Source organism: Fukomys damarensis, unplaced genomic scaffold (assembly GCF_012274545.1).
Source record: "Fukomys damarensis isolate Sample0158 unplaced genomic scaffold, DMR_v1.0_HiC HiC_scaffold_17, whole genome shotgun sequence".
NCBI lineage: Eukaryota > Metazoa > Chordata > Mammalia > Rodentia > Bathyergidae > Fukomys > Fukomys damarensis.
Window position 1 is genome coordinate 18,227,118 of NW_022900929.1, and position 7,727 is coordinate 18,234,844.

The 7,727-nt window shown below is 50.1% G+C and overlaps 1 protein-coding gene across 2 annotated transcripts in view; it reads left to right on the forward strand.

Annotated features, from left to right (window-relative positions):
• Hip1 (huntingtin interacting protein 1) overlaps positions 1–6,803 on the forward strand; it is an 83,918-nt gene extending 77,115 nt beyond the window's left edge. For both annotated transcript variants that reach the window (XM_010618995.3, XM_010618994.3), the window contains exon 32: positions 296–6,803. The gene's annotated coding sequence lies outside the window, so the exon portion shown is untranslated. The remainder of the gene's footprint in view (positions 1–295) is intronic.
• The last annotated feature ends 924 nt before the right edge of the window (positions 6,804–7,727 follow it).

Here is a 7,727-nt window from a genome sequence, read left to right on the forward strand (position 1 = left end):
GTGGCTGTTGACCAGCTCAACAACACGGCATGACCCTGAGAAGACTCCTTCCTCAGTGAAACCCCCTCTGTTTGAACCCACGATTGGGATTCTCTCCTTGCCTTCCTGGTGCACGTGCAGGCTGCTCTGTGCTGCCCGTGAGTAAGCCTGGGTCCAAACAGGAGGGGGACACAGCTGTCCCACCCAGTTTTATCACACAGCAGTCAGTGACCTGCTTAGAGGGGTCTCGCATCCTGCTGCTGTTGAGAGCTTGGAAAGAAATTATCTTGTGCTTTTTCTGTTCCTTTACCTGCAGTTCTTTCCGTTTCATCATTTGCACAAACTTTCGAGCACCGAGGACTTGTGGCCTCCAAGCCAGGACGCTCCCGGAGTGCAGCCAGGACTGCGGGGGCGTCCCAGCTGAGAACAGCAAGGCAGTTCTCCCCTCTTTCCGCAGTTCCCTGGATTCCCAGTGCTTCTTACAGTGGTCATTTGAGTCTTTCAGTTTTCAAGTTTGAAAGTTTCACTCACATAACCAACTCTCCCTGGAGCTCCACGCCCCCGGATCCACACCACACAGCCACGGTACCGCTCAGGCTTTGCCTGGTGCTCCCACTCAGCCTCCTCGCCGAGTGCCCCGCTGAGCGAGTACCGGTCAGCCAGGGCCACTCACCAGGGGTGGGCGACAGCTCTCCTCAGAAGGCCAAAGCAGAGCGAGTGCCTTTCCTTCCTCATGCTGGGTGCCAGCGGAACACCTCTATCCACCGTCACAAGCCGGAGGGTGCTCAGGCCCCAGGGCTCCTGGGGACATCTCTCCTTGGAACTCCTGTGACTAGGTCCAAACACCCTAGCACTTGGTCGAATGAATGGAGCCGGTCAGAGTAGCAACACTGCTTCCCTGGGGTGAGTTGCCTGGGCCACATCAAGCGGGCCACCTCCTTCAACCCAGGCAGGGCCCTGGGAGGGTGTAAGGGCGACCTCCAGTTCCTTCCTCCCTCTGCCTGCCCTGGCATCCTCTGGAACCCGAGAAAGATTGTTCCATGTGCTACCTAACTGACAGACCTGGCAGAGCAGGCCCTCTTGTTCCCTTCAGGAAAGAGCCCTGTGCTTGGTGTGGGCCCCTTTGTATTTATTACTAACCTTCAAGCAGCGACAGCCAATACAGAGACACTTGAAGCAATCAGGACTGAAGATGACTGTGGCACGCCTGGCACTGCTGCCCTCCAGGGTCAGCCATCAGGGATCCCAAACAAGGCCATGGTGCCGTCCCTGGGCAGTTCCAGGCTTGGATCCCAAAAGCAAGCAGGTTCCTCAGAGCAGTGGGGCAGGGCAAACGAACAGTGGGGGCCACTGGCTCTGACTCCTTCCAGCCGCGTGTTCTTGGCGCTCGCTGCCCTGCAGACAAGACAAGGACAGAGGGCACAGCCGCCTAGAGACGGGGATCCTGACAGCACTTTCCCACTCCTAAATGGACCCCAACATCAAGTGACCTTCCATTCTTGGAAAAGCAGCGTCTTCCTTCTTTATCTGTAGCAGCTCACAGGTTGTAGCAGGCAAGCACATCTTTGGACCTGGGCCCATGGTAGTGTGGCTGCGTTTTGCTACATGACGGGTTGTGAGACTTGTTTAATCACTGTGAATCAACCTCCTTCTCCCCTCCCCGGTCCATGCATTTTCTAAGTGGGACACTTAAAACACTGTCTCCCTGAAACTCAGATTATCATTTCCAGACGTGGGACCTCCATGCTGGGCTCGGGAGGGATCCACTGTAGGAACTGGCCCCATCTTATGTTCAGTGCTTCTCTGTGCTCAGAAATATTCCTCCATTCTAAGAGTCTCACGGAGTGGCGTGTAGCATCCCTGGCCCATCTGTGCCACTTAAGCCAGTGAGTGTATGGTCAGTGTGGGTCACCTTTTCCAAAAGTGGTACCTAGTTCTCACTTCTAGTCTAAACCACTCAGACTCGTGGTGGTTTGAGGATACTGGAGCACATTAGGATTCTCTGAGTAATACTCCTCCCTCTGAGAAGCCACCATCATTTTTAAGACTCTCTTGGGCTCAGCTTGAGTAATAAAATAGTTAAGGCGCAGAGCACAGACTGTGTGTCACACAAGTGTCACTGTCAGATGTAGTATAATTATTCTATAACAGCACAAACCATTCTGCCTTGGCTCATCTAAAAATGAGTGTGTTAGAGTCGGGGTGAAATACCTTAAGTGAAAACAGAAATCACATCTTAAAGCTTTTAAATGAGTCACTGGGCCTCTTTAGTAACTGAAGTCTGATGAGTGGGTGTAGATGGGGCGTAATCAGGCAGGATGGCAACAAAATCTTGGCTTGGGACTAAAAAGGCTCCAATTCAGCTATGTCTGGTATTTAATTTTGTAATACAGCATTCTTAAAGCCTCTAGAGTAAGGATATTTGTGTACACAATAAGGAAAAAATAGAGGAAGAGACCTACCTTATTGAGATTATTTTATATCTGAGCACAGAGTTTTAATCAGACTCTGGTTTACATTATTTACTGGTTCTGCCACCCACGGTGGTGTCCCTAGGATCCCACATGAACGTGAGTCCTTAATCCAGTGCCTGGAAGAACCTCTTTCAGCTACCAAATCAGGCACCAACGTTCAGGCCAAATGACATGGGAATCGCAGGGATGTGTCATTTCTGTCAGTTTAGTTTGCTTTGGCCTCTTGCCTCGTAGGAAGAGCTGGTTCTTGGCGGACACCGGGGAAGTTCTCACTTCTTCGTCACCTCTATAGTCTGGAGGGGTCTCCTGGCTCCGTTTCACCCTGGTCTTTAATAGCTGCCAAGTGTCTTGCTACTTTCTATGCCTTTCCAGATCTCCGAAAATTCTTCCTGCCAAGAAAAGCCTTCTGTCCCAAACCTTTCGTCCAGAGCAGCTTTGCCCTCTCTCCACCATCTTGGGTCCTCCAGTGTCCACACTGCCTGTAGCCTAGGAAACCACCACCATGGACCCTGCCAGCCATCAGTACAACAAAGCTGTTTACTGCTCAGTCCTTGTCTCCCAGGTCCAGACCAAATATAGGACCAGCAACACCCAATGGTGTCACCGCCTGCCATGCCCCAGGCACCAAAACAATAAGATAGAATTGGTTAGATGCTGTTGGACCCAATTCGAAGAGTAGATCCCAGACATATCTTTCAGGTGACCCTCAACTACCTCAGGTTTGAAGGCCCTAAATTATGCTGTTTACCACTCACAGCAACAAGCCGAGGGGGTTTGGTTAAATCTAGGTGATAACAAATGTCTCAAATTCACAACGAACTCACATTTAGGTTTGCAAGGATGGGTTGGGTTGGTTTTTCTTCTGTTTTTAACCTCTTCCCCCAGTTCTCCATTAGAATAGTTCCTATAAATAAATTTCATTTCTCACGGAGTGCCTACCTTCCCAGGGCAGGTAGCCACTGGCTTTTGTTTCCTTCCAACAACACTTTTATTATGGTATTAAGACCTTTCTTTGTATAATACATTGCATCTGTGTTTTCAATTTTTCAAATAAATATTTCAGCTTGGCAGCAGGGGGCAGTAGTGATAACCGGTCACAGTGGCCTTGAGATCTGGGCTCCAGGGAAAAGCCTGCTGGTGCACCCTAAGATTCCTGGGATCCACTTAGCTCTGTGCCTCGGGGTCTGCATCTTAGGAACATTTATCGGCTCTTCCTGCGCATGTTCTGTCTTTGTGCAGCGCCCTGTGAGACTGATCAGACAGTGCCAAAGTGGTCATGACGATGATTTATCCAGAGAGCCAGGTCTCTGTGTAAAATCTGAGGGCTCAGGCTGTGGCTACTCCTTCCTTATCCTAAAGATACAAGCATAAAGTGCTGCCTTCAAATTGGATGTGACTCATTCAGCTCACGACTGGAAGTTGCTAATCATGAGGAGATTCGAAGTAAAATAGCCGCAGCCGCTGTAGGATTTGCAGAGGAGCTAACAAAGGGGTTGGGCTGCACAGTGACCTTTCCACTGCAGGGCAGACTGCATGAAGATACATGAGGTGACCCACTGGGGACATGCAGAGACTCAGAGACTCAGAGAAGGGTGGCTGCAGACTCTGGCCTCTGGCTGGGCTTCTCCACCTCCGGTAACAGTGCCACAGTGACCCTGCCTGCTCTGAAGCACTTCTGATAGGACGGAGGGTTCCTGGTCACAGTGGCCTGCAGGTTATTCCTGGAGCTCGATTGTGAAGCTCAGGAGCCCAGAAAGCCAGGCAGCAGGACTATCCTGGATCCTAGGCTTCCACGAAGTTGCATTGAAATTGGCTAAGTCCCCCTTCCAGACCCGAGTCTGACCTGGGCCAACAGAGCTACCAAGCCGAAACCTTGCAGGTGTGCCACTCCCCCCAGCAGCACTTAGCCTTGATCAGGTGCCCCAGGAGCTGGTGCTCACACCCGAGAGGACCTTCTGCGTCCAGTTCCAGGAGGGCAGCCTAGTTAGCTGTTCAGTTGGGCTGGCAGAGTGTTCTGATACCAGAATGATGCTAACAGCCCCTTTAAAAGGCTTGGAGGGTTAGGGTTTATACAGGCAGGGGTCAAAGCTGCCTGGGATCTGGGCTTGGGGCTGCTAAGGTGAAAAGGGAGAAAGTGGAGGTGGGCAAGTGACAGGAAGGCACAGAGTGAAAGCACACTGGGTCCGGCTGTGAGTTAAAGCCAGCAGGTTGGAATCCCTCCTGTCCTGGTCACCCCCGTCTCTCATGTCACTGATGTGTGGCAGACTTCTGAACGTTACTTTCGAATGAACGGATGGCCCCTATATTCCAGCACGTCCACAGACACTTTATACATTACGCATCCAGCCAGGTCCTTTGGAGGACAAAGGCTTTACGTTCCCTGTCCTCAAAAATTGCATTCATATGTTGCTGCCCGCTGTCTGCTGTGTCAGGCACCGGGAGCACAGCGAGAACAAACATGGTTCTGGAGTGCAGGCTGTTGAGGGAAACAACAGCATGATGCAGCAATCATGGTAACAGGCGCTAAGGTAAGGCAGAATACCAGCAGCCTGTCAGGAGTCCTGGAAAAGCACCCTTGACAAGGATACTGAGTATCAGTCAGTGCTAACTAGAGAAACATTTAATGCAAGAGGTAGGAATGTAGAATTTAGAAGAATGGCTTACAGTGTCCACCCAGCCAGGTATGGAAGAGTGCAGAAGGGCTGTCTGTGCGCTGGACAGCTGAAGGATCCAGCTGAAGGCCTGGACACTGTAGTGTCCCCTGTGTGTCTGTATCAGGAGGCCAAAGGGTCTGTGCTGGGAACTAAGAGGGACATCCAACAGGTGAGGACTAGAGCTCCCCTGAAGAAACAGGAGCCAGCCTCTTTCTTTTCCTTTTATTCCATTCAAGCGACAAATCTGTTGGTTGCTGCCACTCATGCCCAGGGTGAGTCTTCAGTCTTCAGTAAATCCTTCAGCCACACCCAAAACTATGTTGATCCAATTCAACTGGGCATTTCTTACTCAAATTGACACAGTTAACAATCACCCTGAGCTAAGATCCAGAAGATGAGGACCTAGTAGGCAGACAAGGTAGTAAGAAAGTTCACTCCCAGTAGGAGGTGCATGTGCAAAGGCCCTGTGGTGAGACAAAATAAGTGAAAAAACAAGCAGGGCAAGATTTGCATTTTGAAAAGACTTCTGGATACAGTGTGGACTTCAGATCCAAATGGAGCAGGAACAGGTAGGCAAACCAGAAGACAGCAGTTGTAATGGCCCAGACAAAGGATGGCAGTGAAAACAGCAGAAGTGGCCACAGGTGGGGGGAGCATGCTAGAGAGGCACTTCCAAGGAGGGCTCTGAGATTTCTTCTGGTTTGTGGAACTGATGGTCCCATCACCTAGGGGAGGGCATGTGGGCAGAAAGCTAGAGGGGCATCAGGGGGATGTTCTCAATGGGTTGCCTTGGAGACCCCAGGAGATGCCAAGGGATCCCTGAGGAGATTTGATGGTGACTGAAAGCACAGCTCAGAAAGAATGAGAAAAGCTGCAGAGCAGAGGCTTGAGGCTCAGTTCACGAGTGCCTTGGAAAGCAGAGTGAGGGGTAGAAGGAGGATCTAGGCAATGTGGGTCTGGCAACCAAGGGCAGATTGATTTTAGGCAAACACAGCACTGTTCCGAACGCCCAAGACCATCTGCACATGGAATGACTGAGAAAGGCTGCCCCCAAACAGTCACTGGTCTCCAAAGGGTGTATCTGATCCACCGGGTACAATAAGAGGATAATGGGACGCCATGAAAGAAAGAAAAATGAAGCAGTAAGTTTAGGAAAAGTCGACATTCTGATGAAAGCATAGCATTTCTTAAACATGGGAAACACAGCTAAAAGGTTATGACCAAGCCAAAGATCAATTTGAATACTAGGCTCTCAGTCCATTCAGGTTGTTATACCAGAAGTACCCTAGACTGAGTAAACAGCAAACCTTTCTCACAGTTCTGGAGGCTGGAAAGTCCAAGGTCAAGGGCCGGCAGGTAGCAGCCAGACACAGCGACACTTTCTTGCTGTATTTGTGGCAGAGAGAAACGATTCATGGTTCACTGGGGCACCAATCCTCTTCACAAGGGCTCCAGCTTCCTCACTAATCACTTCCCAAAGGCACCACCTCCAAACCCCATCACACTGGGGGTTGAGACTTCAAGGTAACCTCTTGGTGGCTCACGCCTGTCATCCCAGCACTCTGGGAGGCTGAGGCAGGAGGATCACAAGTTCCAGCCCAGGCTGGCAACTTAGTAAATTACTGAGATCCCGTGTCAAAATAAAAAATATAAAAGGGCTGGGGATGTTGCTCAGTATGAAGGCCATGAATGCAATTCCCAGTACTGGGAGAAAAAAGAAGAAAAAAAAAACCACACACACACTTCAGTGTATGAACTTTAAGGGCCTCAGGCTAGAAGATTCCGTTTGCTTTGCAAGTAGAGGCACCGCTGAGTCTTAGGGAGACAGGCCTGGCTCTGAACCCACCACCTCTGTTCACCAGTCACACTGAGGCCACTCAGAGCTGGCACAACATTTCTGTCACCCCCCAAGAGATCCCCACACCTCCTCTGTCCCCATTCCAGGCCCCGGGTTAGAACCCAGGGCTCATGCATGCTAGGCAAGTGCTCTGCCACTGCGTGGCTCCCCAGGGCCCTGTTCCCATGACTGCCTCTCATTCGCTACTCTCCATTCTCCCTGAGCAGTCTCCTGTTCCCACAGGCTCTGGAACCCTCTGCCTCATCTGTGTGACTCTGCCTGCTCTGGGCCAGAAGCGCCAGCCAGCGCTGACAGTCAGTAGTACTGCTTCGAGGGTCTCTGTTTCTAATTTAAAATCAGACCTGAACTATACTTTAGGACTTCGACTCATTGTTCCATATCTCATCGAATTAAATCTGTTTTTTCCTATAGGACCAATATTCAAAAGTTAAGGGTTCATTTTACTCCATTCCTCTGTTGTTTGAAATGACTAATATCACAAGTTGTGTCCTGCAGATTTATGTCAATTCAGTAACACTGCTGAGCACCTTTTGTATGCGAGAGTCTATAGGAAATACAGAAATAAACAAGACACAGTTCTTTTAGGATCTTTCCAACTTGGAAGACAGACATGTACATTAAAAAGCAAAGTATAAAAAGTGATGAGATGTTATTTCAAGAAATTTCTAAGTAGGCGAAGAATAGAGCAATAATTTTAGGAGGTAATGGAGCTGGGCATGGTGGCACATACGTATAATCTCAGCATTCAGGAGGCTGAGGCAG